This window comes from Gadus morhua, chromosome 1 (genome assembly GCF_902167405.1).
Source record: "Gadus morhua chromosome 1, gadMor3.0, whole genome shotgun sequence".
NCBI lineage: Eukaryota > Metazoa > Chordata > Actinopteri > Gadiformes > Gadidae > Gadus > Gadus morhua.
This window is the reverse complement of record NC_044048.1, coordinates 16,950,762-16,977,144: the sequence shown is the minus strand read 5'-3', so window position 1 is coordinate 16,977,144 and position 26,383 is coordinate 16,950,762. Positions and strand designations below refer to the sequence as shown.

General features: G+C 46.8%; 1 pseudogene; it reads left to right on the top strand.

Moving 5' to 3' along the window:
- Positions 1-4,957: 4,957 nt before the first annotated feature.
- The window catches only part of LOC115540390 (protein bicaudal D homolog 2-like), a 33,471-nt pseudogene continuing 12,045 nt past the window's right edge, over positions 4,958-26,383 (top strand).

Below are 26,383 nucleotides of genomic sequence, written 5' to 3'. Positions count from 1 at the left end.
CTGCGAGGGGATAGGGACCCGGGTTCCAGTACTGGCCCGCCCACTCCGTTCAGTCAGGTGCCGTGGAGACGGAGCAGCACAAGGGCCTTCACTCCCTCAGCTGTCTCTGCGCTCACTTGTGCAGGATCCTGTTTCACCACATGGTGTCTCTGTAACAGACGCAACACACACGGGCTCACTGGCACGCACACACGAGCACTCACACACACATACATACAGACTGACATGCACAAAGGAACATACACATACGAACACACACACACACACACACAAATCCCTATTTGTGTCAGCAGCATTCTTATTAAGGGGGGGAAGGTTTACGGAAGGTTTTAAAAAGATTACTGTGTTGGCACCTTTTACCTCCACGGTTGAGCTTTGCTTTTTGGATGTGTGTGTGTGTGTGTGTGTGTGTGTGTGTGTGTGTTTGTGTGTGTGTGTGTGTGTGTGTGTGTGTGTGTGTGTGTGTGTGTGTGTGTGTGTGTGTGTGTGTGTGTGTGTGTGTGTGTGTGTGTGTGTGTGTGTGTCTGGGTTTTGATGCAGGAAACCATAATTTGTGCGTTTCTAAGTGTGTTCTTGGAGGCCTTCTAAACCAAAGGTTTCTCACAAAGAGCCTTCTTTCTGCACGTCAGCCGGAGACATCATCATGTGACGTTCTTAATTCACGTGGACATTTGGAGAGCAAAGAACCAGGAAAGCACACAGAGTGCATCTGGTGAGGCAAAACAGCCCCAGAAAAGAGCAAACAACACGTACAAACAACCTCAGCTGTGAGAGAGACAAACATACCACTTCTTGGCTGCTGAAGTATCATCTTCAATCCCCCCCCCCCCCACACACACACACACGCACAAAGACAAACAGACAGACGCACACACACACACACATCCATCAATCAAACCTTTGTTTATTCAGGCAAAAAAAGACGTTGAGTGACATTCATTTTTTGCAGTGTACCCTGATAACCGTGCTCGTTAAAATACAACCTAACGTCATAACACACATCAAAACATCCACACACACCCAAATACTCATAGACAGCCATTGAATACTGTATATCCTACTTGTACGTTATCTTAAGCCAACGCTGTGAATGAGACATGAACCATGCAGGGCGGATTAACTTCTGAATAAGAATGAGTTTCACTGAATCTCATTTATGCATTCAGAAACATTTTTCACTCTTGACAGTACTGGGTGTGAAAATCATAATCCCGAACATCATCATCATCATCATCATCGTCTCCCTCCCTATAATGTATGAGTCACACAAGTCTACACATAACGCTGGTGTGTGGTCCTATAGGTATCATCCTGGTGACGTTTGGCTGCGTCACAGAGCACAATACACGCACAATACACACCCACACCCAATACACACGTCTAGTGCCGGCTCAACAGGCCCGGTGGTTTAATTTGCACAGGAGGGCTGCGTCGTGTGCTAATGAAAGAGGAGCGAGCGGCGCGATGCGGGTGTGATTAGTCGTACGAGCGGGAGAATCACACCAGAGGGGTTTGAGGTGTGGAAAAGCACACTCTCACATTCCACGTTGCTTCTTTCATCAGCATTTGCTGCTGATCTATCTATCTTCCATTTATTCGTTGTCTTTTCTCGCTTTGGGTCCCCTACTTTTCAGCTTAATTTTCTTTCTCTCTCTTTCTGTCTCTCTCCCCTCAAACTTTTTTCCGCCTCTCCCCCCTCTCTCTCTATAACCCTCTCTCTTTCTCTCCCTCTCTCTCTATCCCTCTCTCTTTCTCTCCCTCGCTCCCTCTCTATCTCTCTCTCTCTCTTTCCCTCTCTCTTTATCCATATCTCTCGCCCTCTCCCCCTCTCTCTCCCTCGCTCCCTCCCTCTCCCTGCGTCCACCTCCCTCAGTGAATTGTGTGTTGTGTAGACGTGGCTTCTGAGCCCCTAGGGAAGCGGAGGAGGAGAGGATGTGTCTCAGGGGGGTTCAGTCTGTGCACCCAGCCCCCCCCCCCCCCACACACACACACACACACACACACACACACACACACAGTCTCTCTCCCCCCCACACACACACACACAGACACAGACACACACACACACACACACACACACACACACACACACACACACACACACACACACACACACACACACACACACACACACACTCATACCCACAGTGCAGCCAGTACCCAGTGCTCCGGGGGCTCTGAGCCTGTTTAAGACATGAGTTCAGTCATCCGCAAATCACTCGACCCCTCTGAGTCAGTGACATGTGCAGCACTACATCAGCTACACTCTGCACAGAAACGGCAACACAACCAAAACAAATCTGCCTGCTTCAGAAGTGCATCCTGCAGAACAAATTATGGTGCAAAAAACAGACAGGAGACAGACTGTTGCAGGTTAATTGTGTACTAATGAGTGTAATATGGGAAATAAAATGTGCTTTATTATAAGAAGCAACGCCGTCGCAGAAGAAAGTACAGGACAGTAGGCCTCGTACAAATTCATTTTCTTGTTAACGAACAAAAATAGAAAATGTATTGGCCTTTTCACAATAACATTAGTAGAAATGTAAATGTCAACATTTGACATTATTATGCTACAATCAAAGAGAGAACATAGTAGGCCGACCTTTGAAACTAAAGGCTACATCAATTAACCAAATAGTTAGAACAACGACCAGTTGTCCTGTATTTTAGTCTAGTAGTATTCTCAATGGCAGCCGGCCAGCCAGGGAGCTTTGTACTGGGGTCGGATTTGGTGTGTGTTCATTACGGACACGAGAGAAGCGTGCAGCTACAGCGGCACACACAAAAGTGGTTAATGATGCGTGGCTGAGTTGACATGGGTTTAGAAAGAACACGAGGGAGGAGGATGATAGACCTACTACACAAACACGCGCAACAACCGACACTCGCGCACACACACGCTCGCGCACACGCATGCACTCGCGCACACACACACACACACACGCACACGCACGCACACACACACACACACACACACACACACACACACACACACACACACACACACACACACACACACACACACACACACACACACACACACACACACACACACACACGGAGAGGGAGCCGCTATCGTGTTTCTAGGGTCTGTTTTAGAAATGTTTGGAATTACTTGCGGGGCCCATTTTTAGCCAACTGTGTGTCTTTTGGTTCAATTATTTATTTTCGAACCGAGAATGATTTCTGGGGCAGAGGAATCGTCTCAACCTAATGAAGGCCAAGGCCACACAGCCTAGTCCACTCTACGACTGAGCATGCAGAGCAGCATTATAATGAAGAAGCCTGTATGGGCAATGAGCAGGAAGAGTTGCAGCTACAGAAAAAACAAATGCTACAGTAGATGTTGAAATCCCTTCAGTGTTGTCGTTGTTCACTTGAAGTTGTTGGCCTACATTCCTTGGACATATATAGAGCAAACAGTGGGAGACATAAAAATGCAAATTGATAGGCAAATTCAAGTTGTACTATTTACTTAATTTGCCTCAGTGATCTTAAATGCTGTTACGCCAAAGGCAACGTGTCTACAGTGGACCTACAAGCTCCCTCTGCTTAATAATGCCGTGCTTGATGAATGGGCCAGCGTGCCCGCCCCTATCCTCGGGAGCGCGCATCTTTTTCCAGAGACCCGAGGACCGAAGTATCGTGCCGCGCAGAGGAGACACTTCTTTTCGGGAGACGGAGGCGATGGAACTACGCGGAACAACCGTGCCCTGATTTCGTTCACACAATATATTGTGCTCGGGTATTTAGTGGTCTGCGAAGGAAGCATGCAGAGTCCGTAGTCCGCTATCTAGACGTATCTGTGTAGAACAGGGGGGCTCAGAAGTCAGGACACTCCTCCCGAGTTAACGCCGTTTATGCCGGGGCAGCGAGTTTAATCTCTGCGGGAAGCGAGACAGTCCCAACAACTTTGTGCAAGATGCAGGGAGTCTCGGCTACTGGTAAGCAAAACGTTTCGATTATAACCTTTAACTTTGCTGTTTGCAACTCATGGGAATTCCTTTCAGTTTGTTTATGTAAAAAAAAAACGGGACTTTTGCGCACAGGATGTAAATGCATTTGCCATCTGCCAGTGGGCAGTTAAGGCCTTTAGAAGCATTCATAGTATAGCCTACTGTATATATTTTTTGCTGTTGCTTGAAATGCTATCGTACCACACAGAAAGAGCAGACAATAACCAAGCTGACACGACAAGAAAAGTAGCATTGCAATGCCAAATCTCAAAAGTAGCATGTTATCTTTAAAGTCCAAGGCTAAAGTCCATCTGGCAAATGCATCGTGTCTCAGTGATATGTGACTCTATTAACCAGTCCCTGACGCGGTCAACAAACAAAGTGATTAGGGGTCTGTTGATGGGGAAAACCCTTTGCCTTCCTTTTAAACTTGATGTGCGTGTGTGCATGCATGTGCGTGTGTATGTGTGTGTGTTCCCAGCTGTACTCCTGGTGTATGTCTTGTATCGTCAGAGGAGTTGTTTTGCATGGGTTTCCCCCCAAAGGAGAAGATCATGTATACACAGAGGAACAACCCTTGTGTTTCAGTGCTGTTTACCAGGTAGAGGCTCGGCATGAAACCACATAACAAAGAACTGGAAGAAATAACAAAATGAGATTTGTAGCGACCCTAGGTGTCGATGAGGATTATCACAAGAAAGCGAGAGCTGCCTGTGTTAGTCAGAGCCGCAGAAACTGCCATCTGCGAGAGTGTGAATCCGTCTGTTCTGCCCTGACTGACCGCCCCGCGATCTGTCGCTGTAATTGGCCTGGTTACCATAACGACGGCTGTTCCCCTGGGATGCTGGCGCGTGGATCCGGGAGATTTGAAACCCGGGTCTCGAGCGGCGCGAGAGTAGGGTACGGATCTCGAGCCAACCGACTGAAAGACTTACAGCAGGCCCCGGATAAAGCTTTCTTTGTGTTGCTAATTTTCAAGGGTCCTGCAGGCCCCGGGAATGGACGAGGATCACAGCCGCGATGCGAGTGATAAGGGCTCCACCACAGCCAACGCGCTGATAACGCTGAGCAAATGGACCTGCCCTGTGGAGTCTCCGTCCTCCCAAGGGACGCCGGTGTTTGCCACTCAATTCAGGAGCAGATTTAGGAGCCAAACAATGCCGGGGATAAACATCCCGAGATAGATGGTGTTTTTTTAATTGTCTGCAATAGCAAGATAATTCTGATTAAGTGGAACAATGGTGTACTTGAAAAAAAAATTTGCCCTTAATCTCATTGAAAGTATATGTAAATCTGTATCTTTGGCACGAAGATGGATTTTGTAAAATCAAATTAATGTAAGCTATTAATGTAAGCTATGAATCTATCTATTTAATCTATATCTCTGAAAATATGGCTCTTAACGAAATCCATAGTGTTATTGTTATTGTATAAACTCAAAGCATTAATCCAAGGATGAAATATACACTATAGTGCCTAAATAATCTCCTAGTAAACGCTGCCTTATGTCTAATATCAGCCCGAAGCCTAGCTGTAATTTGCAGTGGACTCTAATATAGTACTAATGATGGATCTGATTTTCATCAAAGCTTCTATCAACATTGAATTATGCTTGTTAAGGTTTCATGCTAAGGCCTCATTCCCAGATTCCACAAAACCGGCATGAGAGGCGTGCAGCACGGGTCTAAATAATAGATGGGTTATAGCTAGCTCATGTCCCCAGCCTGATCCAGTGAACCCTCTCATCAGTTTCAACTTGTTTCTAATAGAAGGAATTTGTTCCTAAGATGTACATATTGCACCTGCAAGGTGTGCTAATAGTCCCGCTGAGTCTGATTAGTGTGCATGTCTCATCTTTATACATATATATATTATTTCTGTCTTCTCTCTCTTATTGTGGGCTGCCTCTCTTGCTCTTCCTGCGGCTGTTCTCCCTTGTGTTTGGGAGGTTCACGGCTCGCACACAAACGGATCTCCCCTCAGTTTGGGCCCACGCAAATAATTCTTGAGTCAACCTCCTCCTGGGCAACGAACCAATGCATCGCTCTCTCTAGAAATGGTGCTCTCCTGGTTGAAATGCTGCATTACAACAGTTTGGTGCAGTCCTGCGTATAAGTCTGCAGCGGAACATGATGAGAGTTGCATCTGAGGAACACTGAACACTCCCAATCACTGCTGCTGCTGCTGCTGCTCCTCCTCCTGGCTTCATCTCAGTAGGGACGGCAAGCCTCGGGGGGGTGGGGGGGGGGGGGGGGGGGGGGGTGGGTGTGTGTGTGTGTGTGTGTGTGTGTGTGTGTGGCCCTTTGGCACAGCAGCTCTTTGCTATGCAGTGAATCAATGTGGATCTCTGCCAAAATACAGCTCATATCTTCGGCTCCCTCAATCTTCCCCTCATCACTCGTTTTCTGTGTATCTGCCTCCACTAATCTGCTGCTCTTCCTCACAGAGTTTATGATATTGTAATGTTCTAATCATGGGAGAATGAGCAGCACACTTTTAAGATTCACAAGGGGATAAAAATCTGCCTTTACCCGTTTTTCACTAGTAAGTGATAATAGACAGAGGAATGGAAGTTGCCCCTGTCACTCATTAACCAAAGTGTTGATTGGCTTTGGCAATAACATGGGCTAATCAACAACAGTGTTTCCAGAGAATATAGAAATGCCTCACCAAGCGTAGACACACCAACACATGAGATATTCAAAATTTCTTCCAACTCAGTGTCACATATAGCAAGCAGATGCGGGCATAACGCTGTCATCAACCCTTGGTGTCGTAGAAATCAAGTGACCCCCTCCACTGACTTCCTTTGTGACCCTGTAAAACGTTTGCGGGCTATTGGATCGCAAGTACAGGCCTACCCCAAGCCCGCTCTCACCTTTCTGTGCAGTGAGCTCACGATAAAGAGAGACAAAGATAGACATAGAGAAAGTTTGTCTGTTTGTCATCACCCTGCCACTGTGCCATGTGACCTGAGATTCACAAGGCAGGAAGACCCATTATGTTTTTGTTTTTTTTCTTCCTTTCCGCTCTCTTCTCCCCTGTGGCCCCCTCTCTCTCTGACCGCTTAACACACTGGCCAGCCTACAGTCATAGTGATAAATTGCTTTGGCATGTAGGGCTAAACTACACTGTGCCAGACTCCTTGTTTTAGAGGCGAACCCCAGTCTAGTTAAAATAATATGGTATTGTTCGCCATCAAATGGCTGGCTCCATGACTTCTTTGGGAATTCAGAATCTATCTCTGTGGTATCTTCTTACATCTCGAAGATCTCCAAAATCTGGTCGACCAATCTTAATTTCATGTTTCAGGGTAGTCCAGAATCACATGGTTTTGTTGTTTGCTTTTGCTCTCTAAGCATGCTGTTTATTCATATATTTATTTATCTGTGATTCAACTTGCTGTTTTATATCACAGCATTTTTATGTTTATATATTGTGATTGTAATGTTGTAGTCTGAAGTCCTTTTAATGGATTTGTACTCTGCCACGTGCACATTTAGAACCCATTTGTTACAAAAAACACCCTTTATTTTATTAAGCTAAAGTGCTTTCTACTGAATGTAGAAGATTTGATTGCAAATATAATGAAGGCAGGGAGTCTGGTATCTAGGTCAGGAGTTCCAGCTGCATAGAAGATAATGTGACCTTCCTGACTTCAAAACAAGACTAGTTCAACAGAGAGGGGTTAGCTGAGAGTCCCCACAAGCCTCCTTCATTAGGAATCGACAAAAATCGACTTTGTCCTGTGAATTCAAAGAACGACTAAGCCGCCTGGATTGCCCTGATTTAGCAACATGAGTTTTAACCTACTGGTTGTGCACAGTCCTTTTAATTAGAGTCTTTTGAAGAATATTCTCTTTGCAACTTTAGCGTTTGTTACTAAGGTCCAACTAAGGTTACTAAGGAGATTCATAAAGATCTTGAGCTCAAGCGTGTTCTACTGCATCTGCCAGCATTATCAATTTCATAACGTCTTAACAAACATATGACTGTGAATGATGAAATTAGGAACTAATTCAATTTGACCTCTAGATCTTTCTGCAGATCTCCACAAGATGATCAGATGACCCTAAGATCACAAGTTACTCACAAGTTATTGAAAGGCTTTGTACGCAACAAGGCAGTAGAACTTGAAAGAACCAGTTAGGACAGTCAGAGGGGTGAGGTAAACTGAAAGGATCAGAGGTGGTTCCTTTTATCAGCTAATCACATGGTGCCTCTTGATCACTGTGGCTTTGGTCTCTGCATGGGGTGTGTGAGGATGACAGACCGGCAGGGGGTCGAGCCAACCGTTGCGTATAAATATATGTTCACTCATCTGGAATCGCACCTTTAACCGCTCCAGCCCATCTTCACACCGAGTTTTGAGCCCTCACGAGTACGTGCTTCTTCTTCCCTCGGTAAAGAAGCAATAGCTGAACTGTTAACATGCATTAGCCCACACTGCAATTGTCTGATTAATCTTACAACAGATGCATACTCCATGCAACCATCCTCCCTTTGTGGACCCAAACAATGCAACATATGGCTAGAGGAAGATGATTTGTAGATGGGGTGGGCCGCCCACTTTCAAATTATAGCTTTTGCCGTGTCTGCCCTGTTTTACCCTCTCCCTAAAGTAGCCCAATCCTACGCTTGACGCTTGGAGTATCAAAGGGCTTGTGTCATCAGTTTTCTTGCTGGTGGGCTTCTTGTCCAGAGCCCAGACCTCTTGATTAGTTTGACAGAGTCAGTAGGTCTCGTGTCCCCCCCAAGAAACACAGCACACACACGCCTGTCGCGTGCCCAGACTCTAATGATGGGAATCCCCTACTTCCTGATTGGTTTAATCCTGTATCTTAATGACATTCTAATCAAATATGGCCTTGGGCTGATTGGTGCCATGATATCTGTGTGGAAGATCTTAATTTGGTGATCGCCGATATATGTAATTTATTCCTTCATGGGGATTGGCAAGCTGCTCCGTAAGCAGCTTGCAGATTTTCAGAGACAGGATAACTTGTATATCATAGATACATACAATATGAGGGAACTGTAATCACATTGTTCATGGTAATCCTCGCAGACAAATAATCATATTGAGCTGAATGAAGAAATTCAACTGAAGAGAGCCATGGACAAGTGAAGGTCAGATTGTGTTAAGGGTAAACCCACGTTTCACCATGCGCGATGGGGCCCTTCCTACAGGACACAACTGCTATTTGTTGGCCAAAGTGTCTGGCAGCTTTATGATACTATCTCTCCCCACCTCCAACCACAATCAATGGCATCTGAGGCCCCAGACCTGCTGTCATGCTTCTATCTCTGTCCCACTTCCTGGACAGATTGCACGTTCAAACCACTTAAGTAAAATCACACCAACTCGACACCCAAAAGTAGGTCAAATATATACACACTTGCAGCATTTCCTTTTGCCAAGGGAATTACTGGGATTAATATACAACAGGGTGGAAAGAAATCCAGCGGCCGCCTGTCACATGTGCTAGATGCCGCAGTGGACCAGTGGGTCAGAGAGCTTGTGCGGAGCTTGAAACACGCTGTGATGTCCTTGTGGCCTTGGGCTATTTCATTCTGGGGTTTGCACTCAAGTTATGGGACAAGACCATGAGCGCCATTATCTCACGACTGTGAATTCCATCTTCAATCAGGGAAGGACTCCTCTGAGAAGGGAGAGCATTGGTTTTCTAGATTCTGTGGCACACTACCAATGTTTCTTTCTTTCTTTCTCTCGCTTTCTCTTGCTTGCTTTCTTGCACAGTACACAAATGAGATTACTTTCTGTCAGCTTTAGGATCCAGTTTCATCCTGGTTTGCCAAACTGTCCCACGATTTGGTTGATGATTGACAAATCAACTAGTTTTGAAGTACGCCTTTTGTTAACTTACTGAGGAGGATATCCTATGAAGGGCATTGTGCTGAATCGCCCAGACAGATATCTGCATCGGTCTGTTTGTTCTGCTGTTCCTCTCAGCAGTCTCCATCTGTGAAGTGTGAGCAGCATGTGCAACAGAGTCACTCTGAAATTGAATTGGTGGGGTGGGCTGGGGGACATGCTGCCATGATAGAGGCTGACTGATTATCTCTCTGGTTGCACGGCAGTATTTGGGAGGGAATCGAGGGATGTAGCCCGGCCATCAAAAGATTTATCCTTTTATAGTGTTCACAAATCCCCAACAGCACCACTACAGGGACATGAATCCAATCAAATTTTCGTTACAATCCACAAAATAATTTCTGCCTTCTTTTTTAGCAGTTTGATGGATGCATGTCAAATATGAACCCATTGAAATACTTTAATTTGTATTCTTTACACTGCATTGTGTCTAAGTATCTGTTCTCTACCTCCTTCCTTTTTGTAGGCCTTCGGACAAGCCTACTCCAACCACAGAAAGGTGGCCGCGGACGGGGAGAGCCGTGAGGAGTCCCTGATCCAGGAGTCTGCCTCTAAGGAAGCCTACTATGAGCAGAGGGTCCTGGAGCTGCAGACGGAGGTCCGGCAGTCACGCAACATCTTGACCAACACGCAGTCTGAGAACGAACGGCTGGCCTCCATCAACCTGGAGATGAGAGAGGTAAGCGGGATCCAATCGCCTACTCGGTGTGATCATGGGCTTGCAGAGGTTATCCGGCCCTGATGTTTGCAATCGCTGTCTGTTCAGGTTTGACGAGCAGGCCTCACTGACCATACTTGTTGACGAGATCATCTCATTGGACTTGGTTGTTGAGGACATTTGTGTGTTCGATTGCTCTGTAACTTCATATTCCTTACAATACCAATCTACATTTATTTGTTAGCTCCCCTAAGCTCCTTAGGTACACAATCTTTGGTCGCATGAAAGGGTTTTTGATCCTAAGTTCTTCAAGTTAAAGCCTGTTTCTTACTGGTATTTGACACCCAGCATTTATTTAATCATGCTCTTAATATTTAATTTGAGTAAACATCTTTAGTGAAATGTCATAATTGCAGGCAAGGCTTCTGTTAGTGTGCATGTTTGGCCTCCTGAAGGAGGCCAAACTTATTTAGTAGTCTAATAACTTCAGACAGAGCATACGTAGTGCCTCCATCTCTGGCTTGGGTTATTATGATTATACGTTTTTTGAGTCACTAATGGGAATGGGAGTTGTTTTACTATTGTTGGTGTTCCCCCAACTTACCCTAACTGCTTAAACCCATGATCCGTTCACCCCAACAGATGAGCTTCACTAATCCACATTACTAGCATAACATGCAACCCTTAACCCCTCCCAACCCCCACCCACCCCAAGCAGTCAAACGTTTATTCCACTCCATTACATATTTTCTGCCTACATTAGCAGCCGCCTCTATTGTTCCTGCTCCAATTTGGACGATATCTGAAGTTGAATGGACATCATTAGTGGGGAAGTAGAGCATGGTGGCCGCTGCATGCATGCATGCATGCGTCCACATTTTTGCACGAATGTTTGCGACGGGCCGGTGACGAGGAATCGGAATCGGCCCAAACACTTGACATTGGAGACTCTCCTGTGAGTCAATCAAAGGCTTCCGGCTGGGCTTCCGTCTTATCAGACTCGGTCAGGGAGACAGACATGTAGGAGATGACCCTTGTCTTGAGATGGGTTTCTTCAGTCTAAAGGGGTGCTCTGGTCCCGTGCCAGGCTAAGCAGTATAATCACCCTGCGTTTGACGACCACATGTTGAGCTGAGCCTGCAGTTTATCGGGTCAAGTTGGACGTTTTACCGGGGGTGGGCTTAGGGGATGGGGGGCTGGCGGATTAGGGAAGTGGGACGTCTGCTTTGGTGTTCTACAGTCTTTTTGGGTGTAAGTGTCTCCTCTAGCGTTGTAGGGATTTGGTCACGGTGACACACTACTTCAGACTGATGCTGGCAGGCAATTGCTTTTTCAAGCAGATTAGGGTAAAAAATGCTTTAAAAATGTTTTTCCTTCACAACGTAAGAGTTGAGAGACTTAAGAGTTATGGAAAACATCCAAATTCAGCCAATAAGTAAGCGTGGATAAACACGGGATCAGCATTTACGGGAGTTATTCACTTCACTGTATCCTATACTTGCATGTATATGAATGCACATCTTTGAAAGGCCTGAATTGGTTGTAGGGTTAATTGGAGGCATTTGTGAGTAACCTGCAAACCAATAGGGTAAACACTGTTGGCTCTCCGCCCATCGGATGAGTTGATTAATTGCTTTGCTGGTGACCAATGGAAGGGCTCCTTCAGTAGGTGTCCGGGACATTGTGACGAACACACTCCCCTGTACTCATGCAGCGCTATTAGCCGCAGCTAGCTCTAATTAGCTAGATAAGATAGGGTGTTGGCATATAATCATTCATTGTGCGGGAAGGATAATGACAACCCTGCAGTGGCTCTTGTGAGGGTAGCACAGAGGGTTTTGTGTGGATGGCGGCCGGTGGGAGCAGGGCACTGAGCCTGGCATTGGGACCGGGCTGGGATCGTTGAAAGAGCCCTTTGTTGGCTTGCATTTAAATTAGCCTCAATGATTCTGCAGCGAGTGGAGGAGGGGATAGAGGGAGTGAACCAGGCTGAGAACGTTGCCGGAGGAGGATGACTGGCAAGAGATCCATTGAGGAAGGCGGAAGACAGATTCCTTCTGTTATGGGTTTTTATTTGCTCCCTTACACTCTGAATTTACCCTTCTGAAAAAGTCATTGTCATCGGCAGTACAAGAATCTGAGTCGTACAACTGGCTAAGGTTATCTTTACTTAGACATGTGCTCAAACGAGTACATCTCTTTTTATTGGTCATGACTACCATAACTAAATATCACCATTCAAACTAAACGCTGGGAGCATGGATCATCCATATTTCACAGCTATGGCGTTGGCTCTACAGGATTAAACCCACGCGAAGTGTAAGCTACATTGTAAGGCGGCGCATGGTAATAAGCATGACTCCATTAAACTCCTCAAGTCCTAAGAGGAGAAAGGGAGAGAATCAATGCAGAGAATCTTCATAATCATATTTTGTTTGCTTACAGAAAGCTCTCTTCAATGTCACAAGCAATAGTGTACGAGAATACAGCTGTTTAAAGCTGTAGCTAAATCCATTTAATTTGAGCATTTTTGCTTTAGCCATCACTGTAATGGGCCCATTCAATTGTTTTAATGTGATTGGTTTTACCACCTGATAGGGTAGGAATAAATTGTCCCATACATAATGTCCATTACCTTGACCTGGATGCTTAGTAGATACACACCCACACACAGAAATCAGAAGCTGAATCGAGGCTGAATTAACAGGATGCATTTAGAGGAGGTAACAAGAACAGATAGATGCAGTGTACTTGTTAGAAGATGTATCGATCAAAAAAGGAAATTGAGTTGAACAATACCAGTCACTGTGTGTGTTTATATATTTGTTACATCCGTACCTAGTTCATTAAAGGGTCAGGGTGAGTGGTTTGCTGGGTGAGTGCACCTCATGAAAGGTTCCTTTGACCTCACCTATGAGATGAGGTCAAGGTATCAGCATCCCGGACGTGCGCTGGGCTCTGTGCTCTGATCTCCTCCCGGCTGCCTGCATCGTTTCCTGTATTGCATACTGTCAGACTGCTGGCATTAAGTACCCTGGCCATGGGAGGGGAAGGGAAAGGGAGAAGGATAGGTTCAAGAAAGGTTGGAAGCTGAGAACCACCTAATTGGTAAAGCAATGATGGTGCTGATGTTGATGCAGAAGTGTATGAGGAGTGGATTGGGTGAAATAGTACAGAATAGAATAAGAATATAGAGGTATGGTGACATTGGTGAGTGTATGGGTCTTTATGAATCTTCCAACATACTTATGTGGTTCTTTGTAACAGATATGCATAGAGCAGTCCCTACTAACAGGATTTAAAAATGATCCTGTCTGATCCTTGTGTAGATGTTCTCTGGGAAGTCTGGTTTCATGCGATGCCCCACCTGGTCGAAAATAAAGTAAAAACCTTTCACCAAAAAATCGGTACAATTCTGAAACCACCCTCGGAGGTGGTTTCAAATCTATCCGGACCTATGCGGTTTCGTGTTAGGATTTGTGTGGACGCCTGAAAGGCAAACGATGGCGCCATTAGCCCCCAACCAGCTGGGGGACGTCAGAGTTGCGTTGAATTTTTTTATTTATTATTTTATTTGTATTATTTTTGTAGCTTTAAATAAAGCCCCTTGATAAATTGAATTACTAACTGTACATTAAAAAGTATTTCTGCTCAATTTAAAAGGTTGAATCTCCTCGTGACTGAATGTTTGTATACAGCGCGCAGGCAGGGTCATCTCCTACTTTCTGTGGAGAACCAGCGGCTTGAATATTTGCTATAGCGTTTCTACAGCTCGATGCGGTATCGCAATGACTCCATCTTTACGGAGATGTTCCTGAACCGCATAAAACGAAACCGGATTGTTTTCGCCCGTTTCGGCTCCGTGTGGACGGGGCCTAAGTCGCCATTGCTCCCTATTGACGTTTGTCCTCAGAAGCATGCAATGCCTGATTTAAGCCTGGGGTCCAGCACGGCTAAAGTGTTTCCCCTTGTTGGTCTACATATATGTCATGCACCAGTGCTCAGACTTTAACAGTCAAACATGTGCACACTGTCTTGCAGAAAGAACCTCCAGGTTTAACATACAAAGTGCTAAAGTGCGTAAGCATCCTTCCATCTAATTGTTGTACGTTATTTTGTTCGAATGACCCAAGGGCATGCAGTGAATCCCTCATTCACACTTGCGTGCGTGCATGAATAAGTATTGCTGAAAGAAATTTGTTGGACACGCGCAAGGCGAAAAAGTCCAAAGCATTTTCTCTCTCATTTACTCGAGGGGGCTTTGATTATCTTGCTGAAAACATCAGAGGGTGACCTTGACTTTGTTCCAGGCCCTAATAGGGTCAGCTCAGCGTCTATCCATACAGAAATGACAGTTGCTCGCGGCAAAAAGGAGGATAAAAGCGGATCTACTTTCACCTTAGTTCTCTTGGCTTGACAGCAGCGAGACGCCAGAACACTTCTTCATTATACCTGCGTTCTGTCTAAGGGGGGCTACCATAGGGCTGGGGGAGGGGGGGGGGCTGAGATGCACGACATCTGTGAGTTTTTTCACTCATCCCTTTCAGAAGGTAATCCTGCAGTCGGAGGGGCCCCGTTCACCCAGAGATTTAACAGTAGTCGACATGACCTCAGTCACATTTAGCTAGAGATAGTCAGTTTTATCTGTGTGCGTGGAGCTGGGTGTGTTTATGTGTGACGGAGAGGACAGTTGATTGAGCAGAGTGCCTCTGTACACTCCCTGTCAATCTTACAAATTGATGTGATTGGCCCTAATGGAGGATCCTAGGTCCGGAATTCAACCACGGCTGTTACATGGACACTAAAAGTATGTGGGCAGACTGCAGAGAGTATAAAGTGAGTAGGATGCAGCAGAGTGAGCAGTAGGGAGAGCAAAATGGTGGACCCTAGAGTGAGTGGGCAAAGAACGATGGCATAGAAATTGTATTGAAGGAAAATTCAGCCTGTAGTGTCCTTGCCAGAACTCTCATTTCCTGCAAGGAAATGTTGGGTTATCGTGGCAGAAATTTCTTACGATTTCAGAAAGTATTAAAACCCAAAGGCTTCATCCCCTTCATGCTAAACAAGCGGCTTCCGATAAGCACTATAGTTTAAGGAGCTGAAACACATTTTGGACACATTAAGAAACCGAACAGAGCTAAACCTTTTCATGCTGTCATAAGTAGTTCCACTGCTGCAGCAGGAGCTTTACAGAGAGAAAGTGAGGGTTAATTTGGTACAGTAGAGTAGAGTGTGCTCAGACTGGAAACCACTCTGACCATGTGTAATCTAGTGAGCTGGTGTCCTCAAATCCCCAGCAGAGGAGTTTACCTACCAGAAGGTCTGTGTGCAAATTAGTAACATAAATAGGTCATACTTAAATAGAGAAACAGGCAAAGGTGCATTGTAATACATACATTACTAAAATACATGCAATAAGCCTATTGATGGTGTACATTAATGTTAATAGAATACCATGGGCCTTATTCATCTAGCGGACATCTTGGTTCGATCTTTGTTCTAAACGGTTCTAAACGTTTAAAATCAAGATGGCCACTTGTTGAATAAGGCCTATGCCACCCACTTTGCCACTGACTAACACCTGCCTTACACCCCACTTGGCGGTGGGTGTCTTTGACGATGTTTTGGAAGACCATAGTGGAAGCTACTGGGTGGTACCAGAGGTGACAGCAGGGTGCGGGGGGGCATCGTAACTACTGAATTGTATCCTTTTGACAGGGTGTTCAAAGGTGACGTTTTATACCATCTTCCCTGCTACCTTCTGTTTTGAAGATAGGCACACAAACACATAGTCACACGGTCACAAACATTCCCAAGGGGGTGCCTGGCCTTCCGTGCCTGAATCAATGTTGTTCACACTTTGCGACAGGCACGTACACGGCCACCATAAAACCAAGGGTGGTGGGGCTAAACAAATCAACGTCTGTCAGGCAGCCAGTCGCCGACCCCCCTCCCAGTCCCATCATCCTGGTGGGGGGAGGATAGCGAGAGAGGGGCAGACAGAAAGGGGTCTTTGGAAGGAAAGGTGAAAGGTCAAGGCCCTGGTGTGCATTCTAATCACGTTGCAGTGGTGTGCCAGTGGCTGCCTTAGCTGAGATGCCTAACCCTGGCCAGGAAAGCGACCCTTCCTCCATCTGCTGCTTCATTGTTGTGTCAAGGGCAAGAGTGATTTCATTTAAGTTCAATTCTTTTTTTATTATTATTTTGCTCAAAGAAGAGCCATTTCTTAAATGTGACTTTATTTTTTATCTTCTCTGGAAGTTTCTAAAAATGGAAAACATTCAAAGACTTGCCTGGGTAATTAAAGGTTAATACAAATGTTAAGAAATGTTATGAATTTGCTCACAAGATGACAACGAAGCCATTACATCCAACACTGCTCTTTCCCAATCACCAGACCCACAAATTGATTATTCCCTTTCGTCAAAGATAAGAATTCCCATTTTCAAGTCATCAGCATCCAGTCAATATCCAGCTGGTTCGAGTGATACCCAATTCCTCCATAAAATAAATGTTCCTTTCTATTGGGGCTGTCTAGGGAACACCGGCTATTTGATATGACCCCAGTGTATGGGCTTAGGGGAAGGCCTGATCTCTGTGCTAAGCACATGCATTATTCAGTAATGAATCAACGTCAAGGCTTTCATGCAGGCAGCAAACACCCGCACTCATTACAAATGTGGGAACGCTGCTGAATATTAATGCCGCATGAAACATCATCTGGGCCCAGCTCTGCAACATTTTTACTAATAATTGCTCCCAGCTAACAAGGAAACATGTATTCCTGGTCATCTGGGATATGGAAACAAAACTGCTGTAGAGTGATCAGATTGTCACTTTCGTTGTCAACAAGTCGCTTGAGTAAAGTATTCGGTCTATGCAGATATAGCTGTCGAGGTTGTGTATTTGGGGGTCATTTGACTTGATGGGGTTGAGCGTGGTGACAACAAGGTGTGTTGCATGGCTTCATGAAGAGACAAGAACACATACTCACGCACGCTCACGCACACGCACAGTGTGAATTCATTTAGATGAAAGCAGTGGAAACCATACACCTCCTTTGGTCAGTGTCTCTTGATTTCAAAGCGTTGTTCCTGAGCCACGCTCCCAGCTGCTGGCTGGGGCTTTCAGGATTAGCTTTGGCCCGTCACTGGGAGGGCCCCGGAAAGGTGTTAGAGTTGTAATTGCAACTGTAGAGGAAGTAGCAAAGATGGCGTGTCGCTCACTTTCGCTTGTCATTTTATATCACACGTATCTGGCTGTGTTGTAGAACTAGCATATGGACTTGTCTCAAACACTCATACGATTGTGGCTTTATGTTATAGGGGGTATTATTTAATTTGTACATAACACCTTCATGTACCAATTAATTTTATATACTCAATCGACCGATTCCACGTTCTGTCACATTGGCAGACTCCACTGTTAAGAGTCCCAGTCATTCATCATCTCTCACCATAAGTGTCTATAATGTCAGTATGGCAATCAAAGCTGGCAGCAAATCAAGCTGGTGGCCAATTGCCCACCAAGACACTTGGCGCCTCTAGACACACACACGCGCTCTGTCTCCGTATGTGTCTCTGTCACTCTGTCTGTGTGTCTCTCTCTCTCTCTCTCTCTCAACACCTTACGCACACAAAGGCACACTGCATTTAACAGGGCAGACCAGATGGGATTTGTGGGACATCCTTAGCCATGAAGATTTACATATTACACATATTGATGTGACTACATCCAATCAATCACTGTCGCCTCACCGCAGCACTCACTCGGGCAAGATTGAAAAGCCAACCTCTGACAGCTTCCTTCTCTCCCCCTCCCCATCCCCCCTCCAGAGCTACCAGGGGGATGAGCTGGAGAGGGTGCGGCTCCGGGATGACGTCAAGGAGTACAAGTTCCGGGAGGCGCGGCTGCTGCAGGACTACACAGAGATGGAGGAGGAGAACATCTCCCTGCAGAAGCAGCTGTCCATGCTGAAGCAGACCCAGGTGAGAGGGAGCCCCAAACAGCACATGAGTGTGAACTGAATATGTGTATGTTAGGACTGTAACGATACGCGTATCAAACCGAAAATCAAACCTGTCTCGCGGTGTGAGAAGGCAGAAGCGCGATACGCCCTTTCTAACTCTGCGGTCAAATTGTCCGATAGAAATTTGCTAATAATTTGTCTAGATAATAGTCTGCTGACAGCGCCCCCTCCTATCGATGCCGTAAGTATGCGACTGCAATCCTCCGTGGCTACGGAGGATCGCATTTCTCCACAGCCGCCGAAGTGCTCATATGCGATATGAACGACATTTATCCAGAGGGGGCCTGTGTGATCCTGTCTCTAGTGTTTTGTGTGATTTGACTGGCAGTTTGTCTGCTTATAGGTCGGAATGAAGCGGCCACCGATTATTGACAGGATGGGTACTTTATTCTACCGGACTCGTTCGCTTCTTCACTAGACACACGCGCTGCCGCTCGCTCTCCTCGCTCGTCCACTCACTCGCTGACGTCACTCACACACGCATACGCACATTGCCATTCTGGCGCACACACATATGCTACTCGTAACGCCTCGTTATTGCGACGTTCATGACCTTCAGGTTTTTCTCCATCTATTGAAAGTTAGGCTATTAAACATGTTGCATTCTATACGGCCTGATTATGTCATTATTTAAGCTACATAGCCTAATAAGTAGTGCTAATAAGGATATTTGACTAAACCAACCAAACAGTTGAAAAAAGCATCCTCCCACACGTTATTTCTTTATTCATTTAGCTATACTTTAATAGTATTCTTTCTGTTCAAATCTGTTCAGTGTTCCAAATTATTTGTTATTAAATGTAACATTAAGTTAATTGGTATATAAGTGTTGTTTAAATAAAATGCTTTTTAAATTTCAAAAAATCGTGGGATGTATCGAACCGTGGGTCAAAAATCGTGATGCAAACCGAATCGTGAGTTTGTGTATCGTTACAGCCCTAGTGTATGTGCAGTTAGGAGGGCATGGTCCTCCAAATCTAGATGGAAACCTGCAGGCTACAAAGAGAAACGCTAGAATAGATCGACATTTCTGCCAATCATTTATACCAAGTTAGTTAGCACACCACAGAACATATCATTTTTCTCTTTTTTCTGTTTAATTAGAGCATGCTTTTATTTATTTGAAATGCAAGGTGACGCATGTAGGCACAGCGGGTCACATCAGAGAGGTATGAGCACAGCTACATTTAGATTTCTTTATCTGATTAAACACTATTGCAGCCATTTTTGTCTTTTTGTTTCCTGGCCTCTAAGGTTAAGGCCCTGGTTTAAAACCAACGTGATCCTCCCTACATTCAACGCACCCTCTTAATGGTTGAAAAGACATCCAACCGGGTGGTTTAATTCAAAGGGATGGGTGGATTAAAATAAACAGAATCCTCTATAGCTAGCGCACACACACCCTGAATATCCATTAAGAGTATTTTCATTTGGGGCCGGCTTTATTTTGAAGCTGATAATTCTCTCCATATGACCTTGCCACTGTTGACTTTATTGTGATATGAACTCCCACATGGTTGATATCAATCATACGAGTATGGCGCGATTTTAACTAAGACACAATTCTATTTCACAATCGGAACGAATTGGATTAAATTGGGACGAATGCACCTACTCCCCCCCCCCCGCCACCCCACCCATGTCATCCGGCTACGTGTGACGGGGGCTGTGTTCCCTGCACCACCCTCCAAACCTTAAACCCCCCTTGTTCTCCCCCAGGTGGAGTTCGAGGGCCTGAAGCACGAGATCCGGCGTCTGGAGGAGGACACTCAGTTCCTGAACAGCCAGCTGGAGGACGCGGTGCGCCTGAAGGAGATCGCCGAGCGGCAGCTGGGGGAGGCCCTGGAGACCATCAAGACGGAGCGCGAGGTCAAGGCCTCTCTGAGGAAGGAGCTGTCCCACTACATGACCATCGGGGACTCCCTCTACCACAGGTAAGACTCCGGGAGGGGGGGGGGGAAGTGGGTCAATGATGGGCTTATATCTGTATATCTGTCTCTCTCTTTATGTCTGACTCTCTCTCTAGGTCTGTCTCTCTATCTCTGTCTCTCTCTCTCTTTCTGTGTGTGTGTGTGTGTGTGTGTGTGTGTGTGTGTGTGTGTGTGTGTGTGTGTGTGTGTGTGTGTGTGTGTGTGTGTGTGTGTGTGTGTGTGTGTGTGTGTGTGTGTGTGTGTGTACAAGGATCACCAACCTCTCCTCTTCATAAGGAACAAGCATATTGATCAACATCTCCTCCTCCTCCCGCCCCACAGCCCGCTCAACATCTCTCTGGACGGCCTGAAGTTCAGCGACGACTCCGGCATCGAGCCCAACAACGACGACGCCCTCAGCGCCTACGAGAACGGCTTCAGCAAGCTGGCCCAGGCCATCGCCGAGGACAACCGCGACTCTGCGCCCAACAAGGAGGACCTGTTCCGCCCGGCGCCGAGCCTGGTGGACGACCTGCTGAGCGAACTCAACATCTCCGAGATCCAGAAGCTCAAACAGCAGCTGCTGCAGGTGGGGGTTCCACTGCACACAAAGTAAAAGTAGAAATGTAACATAATTAACAAGATGTCTTCTAAATAGCAGAGGTTTTGAGAAGCCATAGCATGACAATGTGTCTATAGAGCCAAATCTAACAAATGACAACTAGTTTGGTTTTTCTCGAGATGAGAATCTGAATTGTGTCTGTCTATTGAGACATTGTGTAAATGTCGTCTTATATTATGGTACAATAGATCCATTTTCTATATCTTCCTTTAGAAAATCCCTTCAATGTGAAGAGATTGTCTTGCATAAAGAACCCCAGTTCCCACCTCCATCCCCCTCTACTAATTTATCTGCAGCCCTTGCACAATCGTCAGCAAGTACTGTTCCAGTACCTGCTGCCTCAGTTTAAGCAGAGGACAGTGGAAAGTGTCCTTCGGCTGACGACAGGGTGTTGGGAGAGGTGTGAGGGATTCAGGGGAGCACATCGGCTTGATCCATGGCAGGGCTAAGGCAGGGATAAATATTCTGATGGAGCAATGTTAATCCCCCCCCCATCGGCCAGCCGGCAGGAGGTGGCTACGGGTGGATCTACCATCTGCCTGCACCTCAACCCCCGCGTCTCGTTGATGGTCCCCATGGTTACGAGCGTGGAACCTGGTTACCTACGGAGGACGGCGGCCGCTTTTGGGGCCTCCAGGGTTCAATCTTGAGATGCATCTTGAAAGGGAAACCCGGGTGTCAGGTTAATAAGAGAAGCCCAAGGTTTCCTTGGCGATGCCCTGGTATGTACACTATTTTAATCTAGAGGCCATTGTTGGGTTCTAAACCAGCGTTGAGTGTCCAGCCACTCGGTCGGGTCACGCCACAGATCACAGGAAGGAACAGAGGGAGTGCATCACCATTCCTCGGCTCTGCTCTGTGGTGCTTCCCTCCACCCTCCTCTCTCCGTCCAGCTGGAGCTGGCCTATCAATCGAAAGTACTTACTCATCGGTGTGACGCTGTTTCACTCTTAGTGACTCAACCTCCATAGTCTGCAGCTGGTTCTAAAATGGCTGCGGCGAGAACAAAATGAAGAGTTGTGCGTGCGAGATGGTGGTAATTGGAAGCGTAGTCCTCCGGTGGCCTACAGGCCCTCTTAGATGATGTAGGTCATGTTGGGTCGCATTAGGACATGTACATTATTGCAAGTTCTTGTTGTCTTAGCAATTCATTTACATGTTCACATTATCATGTTGGGGATTCTTGATTGAATAGGACTGCTGCTTTTGAGATCTTATGATGAACAGCAGAATTTATCCTAAAATAGTAAGTAGTATTATATCTATGTGAAAATTTCTTATAGCTTAACATTGAGACTGTCTTCTGTAAAACCTAGATTAGGAAGATGGGCTCTAATGCAGATGTAGTTATTGCGTGTCAAGAGCTCATCTTTAGACCATCTGCCCCATTTTTATCTAGTTGTCCAAATATAATGTGAACAAATATGCAGTACATTGCACAAGGGTGGGGCCATCCTAGCTGGCCTTGATTTATTTACACACCAAACACACTAACACACATGCTGAAATAGCTCAGTGCTTCACCAGCATGCATTGGTTTGTGTATGTTTGAACGTAAGGAGACCCAGTGCGCACACTGCCAGCCCTGACTTGAGCCCAGTCCAGTTGCTCTTCAAGGTCACCCTGACGCTGATGCCCATCCCCGCTGGACCAGAGGGAGCTGGCGGGGTCTCACATTATCTGGCAACGCAAGCCACATAGCCAGGGTAGAGTTACCACATGACAGACAATCCGTCGATGTGATGGATCTATTACGCTGGACCCGAGAGAGGAGTCGCTCGTATCATCCACGTCCTTAGAACCCCCTTCCAAGAAATCCATTTGTGAAATGACCGGAATGGGACTCCAGATGAGAAAGGGGGTACTCGAAAAAACAAAACAGAACAAGAACATCCCATATTAATCGCCCTCCCTCGGCCCCCAGATGGAGCGCGAGAAGGTAAACCTGCTGGGCAACCTGCAGGACTCCCAGAAGCAGCTGGAGCAGGCCAACGGGGCCCTGTCAGAGCACCAGGAGAAGGTGGGCTGCCTCACGGAGAACCTGGCCGCCATGCGCAAGCTCCAGGCCAGCAAGGAGCGGCAGTCGGCCCTGGCCAACGAGAAGGAGCGCGACAGCAACGAGGACGGAGACTACTACGAGGTGGACATCAACGGGCCCGAGATCCTGGAGTGCAAGTACAAGGTGAGTGCGATGAGGTAAAACAACTGGCAAAAGTACGCAGGTATTGCTACCAGATAAAGGTGCTGTAGTGACAAGGCTGTAAATGCTACCAGTTGAGTGATATTTCTCCAACAATGAGTAGTGCTAGCTGTGCACTGCATGCACTGTTTTCGAAAAAAAACAAAACACAAACTGTCCATCCCGAACGAGCCAAACTAAGTGGGATTGATGATGGACTGATGGAGTGTCTCTGCCTGCGTCAGGTTGCTCTGTCGGAGGCCGGGGAGCTGAAGGAGGAGCTGAAGACTCTGAAGGCCGAGTATCAGGCCTGCCAGTCCCGCTACGAGGATGACCGCAGCCGCCTGGAGATCGACGTCACCACACTGGGCGGGAAGCTGGCCTGCCTGGAGAAGATCAGCCTGGTGGACCGGCAGGAGAAGAACAGGCTGGAGAAGGAGCTGCGCAAGGTGAGGCACCGGCGGGAGGCATTAGGCACGAGGAGAGGATATTGACCGACTTACATAAGACGATCTTACAAAGGGTTGGGAATCGATGGAGATGTTAGCGTGAGGCTATCCCTAACCTTTAGCGTAATCTTGGCGTGACTTCGGGTTTAGCCAGGTCTTCGCTCGTTAAAGACAGCTTAATCAAGGTTTATGTTTGTGTGTGTGCGTGATAAGGTGAGCGACGTGGCCGGCGAATCCCAGGGCAGCCTGAGCGTGGCCCAGGACGAGCTGGTCACCTTCAGCGAGGAGCTGGCCACCCTCTACAACCACGTGTGCATGTGCAACAACGAGACGCCCAACCGCGTCATGCTGGACTTCTACAAGCAGGGCAAGGGCGGCCGCAGCAGCCCCGAGGGACGCGGCCGCCGCTCGCCCATCCTGCTCACCAAGGGCCTGTTCCCCGCCGACCTCGGGGACTCGGTCTCCCCGCCCTCCCTGCCTCCCCGCCGGCGTCGGACTCCCGGCGCGAGCCCATGAACGTCTACAACCTGGTAGCCATCATCCGCGACCAGATCAAGCACCTGCAGATGGCGGTGGACCGCACCACGGAGCTGTCCCGGCAGCGCGTGGCCTCCCTGGAGCTGGGCACCGTGGCCGACAAAGACAAGGAGGCCTGCATGGGGGAGATCCTGGAGCTCAAGTCCCTGCTGAGCACCAAGAGGGAGCAGATCGCCACGCTCCGCACGGTGCTGAAGGCCAACAAGCAGGTCCGTCTGTTTCAGAATCCTCCACGGTTAGACAGGGTTTTTTGCTGTAGTTGGTGACGATGAAGGGACCTTTGGTTTATTCTAGTATGGTGAGTTCAGCTGTCCCGTCACATGCCCTGCTGCTGAGATCTATGATAAACAGTTGTTGCTGGCCGTGTGGCGTCAGCTGGCCGGTTTGTTTAGTTATACAGACCCAGAGGAGTAGTATAACACAGAATTAGAACTCGTGCCCAGTTGCTCTTGTGGCTAATAAGATTAAAGATTATAAAGATTCTGTGTGGCGTCTCGGTGCCTGACCCAGTCTGGATAAATAGAGCCATGAAACCCATAAATAAAACTAAAGCGTGCTACCTGTTGTTCATTTTACTACTTTACTCAACCACATAACATTTATAGTTTGTTTACAGGTCACGGGGCCAATGTTAACCAAATGCGTGTGACCTAGAGAGGACAATGTAGCTCATGTGGCCCACATTACGGACAATTCGATTTTCATTCAGCCATCAGTCAGCCCTGTGTCCTTCTTGCAATGCTCTAAACCCGGTCTCTCCTCCCAGACGGCAGAGGTGGCTCTGACCAACCTGAAGAGCAAGTATGAGAACGAAAAGGCCCTGGTGAGAGAGACGATGATGAAGCTGAGGAACGAGCTGAAGACCCTCATAGAGAACGCCGCCACCTTCTCCTCTCTCAGAGCCATGTTCGACACACGGTAAGACCCTCGCCTGTTCACCAACTCTCTTCTGTCCTGCACGACTGCACTACCTCAGTAGGGTACGGTGTGGGACACCATACAGTAAAGCACCCACCCTTGATTTTAGCATTCCCATTTTACGATGGTGACAAACAAAAGGAAGTAGCTTATCTTTGTGCATTGTGGGGCAATTGGTTGCATCTCCCTTTGCATGAAAATGCATTGGGTCAAACCTAATACCTTGATTCGATCACGTACTCAATGTTCAGACGAATCAGATTGCTAGGTCGGAACTACTTGTGGTATAATGTAGTACAAAGAAAGATTTGCTCGCCAAAGCAAAAATTTCCAGTGATGAGCAGCACCTCACTACACTCCTTGGTGCACGTTACTTTTGCAGGTTTATTAAGTCGATCACAACATGCCATCCAAAGCCCACATCGATGTCCACACCCGTTAATCTCAGAGCAGCTGCCATAAGAGACACCTGAAACTTGTGTGTGATTTTAAGAGCCAAGTGTGTAGCTGGGCTCCCCAGAGCCTGAGGGCATGCTGCGCATGATCCCAGAGAGTCAACATTAGACCACAATAACACTGGTGTGTTAATGCCGTGGTGACACCATCTGGCACCGTCAGGCCACCTATAGGACACCATGACAATCCAGAACAACAACTGGGTCATCTATGTTTATCAGATCCACACCATATTCTATGCGTCTGCATATTCTTGTAGAGTATGGCGGGTTAAGTATTTCCCTTGTGTATCAATACGTATGGGTCTTGGAGTGGTGACATTTTTTTTTTTCTGGTCTTATTTTGGATTTTTGGAGGCCGACTCTGATTCTGCAAAGATTGGTGACGTGTGTGTGTGTGTGTGTGTGTGTGTGTGTGTGTGTGTGTGTGTGTGTGTGTGTGTGTGTGGAGATCAGAGGGAGGTGCTGCTTACCCCATCATTAAGCTTCCTGATTCCTATAAGAAGCAGGCCAAAGGTTTGTTTGTAATCCCTACCTCAGCTTGCAATACACAGGGTTTGGAGTGTGTGAGTGTGGGGGGCTGGGTCTATTGTTGTGACAATAACAACAAACACATGTAAGGCTTAAAGCTCATCACTCAAACAACACACAAGTCCAAAACAGAGTTTCCTCCATGTTTCTTCATACCCGGTGTTGGTCACTGCCCACTGCTGCGTTCAAAGGCCTCTCTGGTCCGTGGTAAACAAGGCATTGTTGATGCTGTGGGCATCA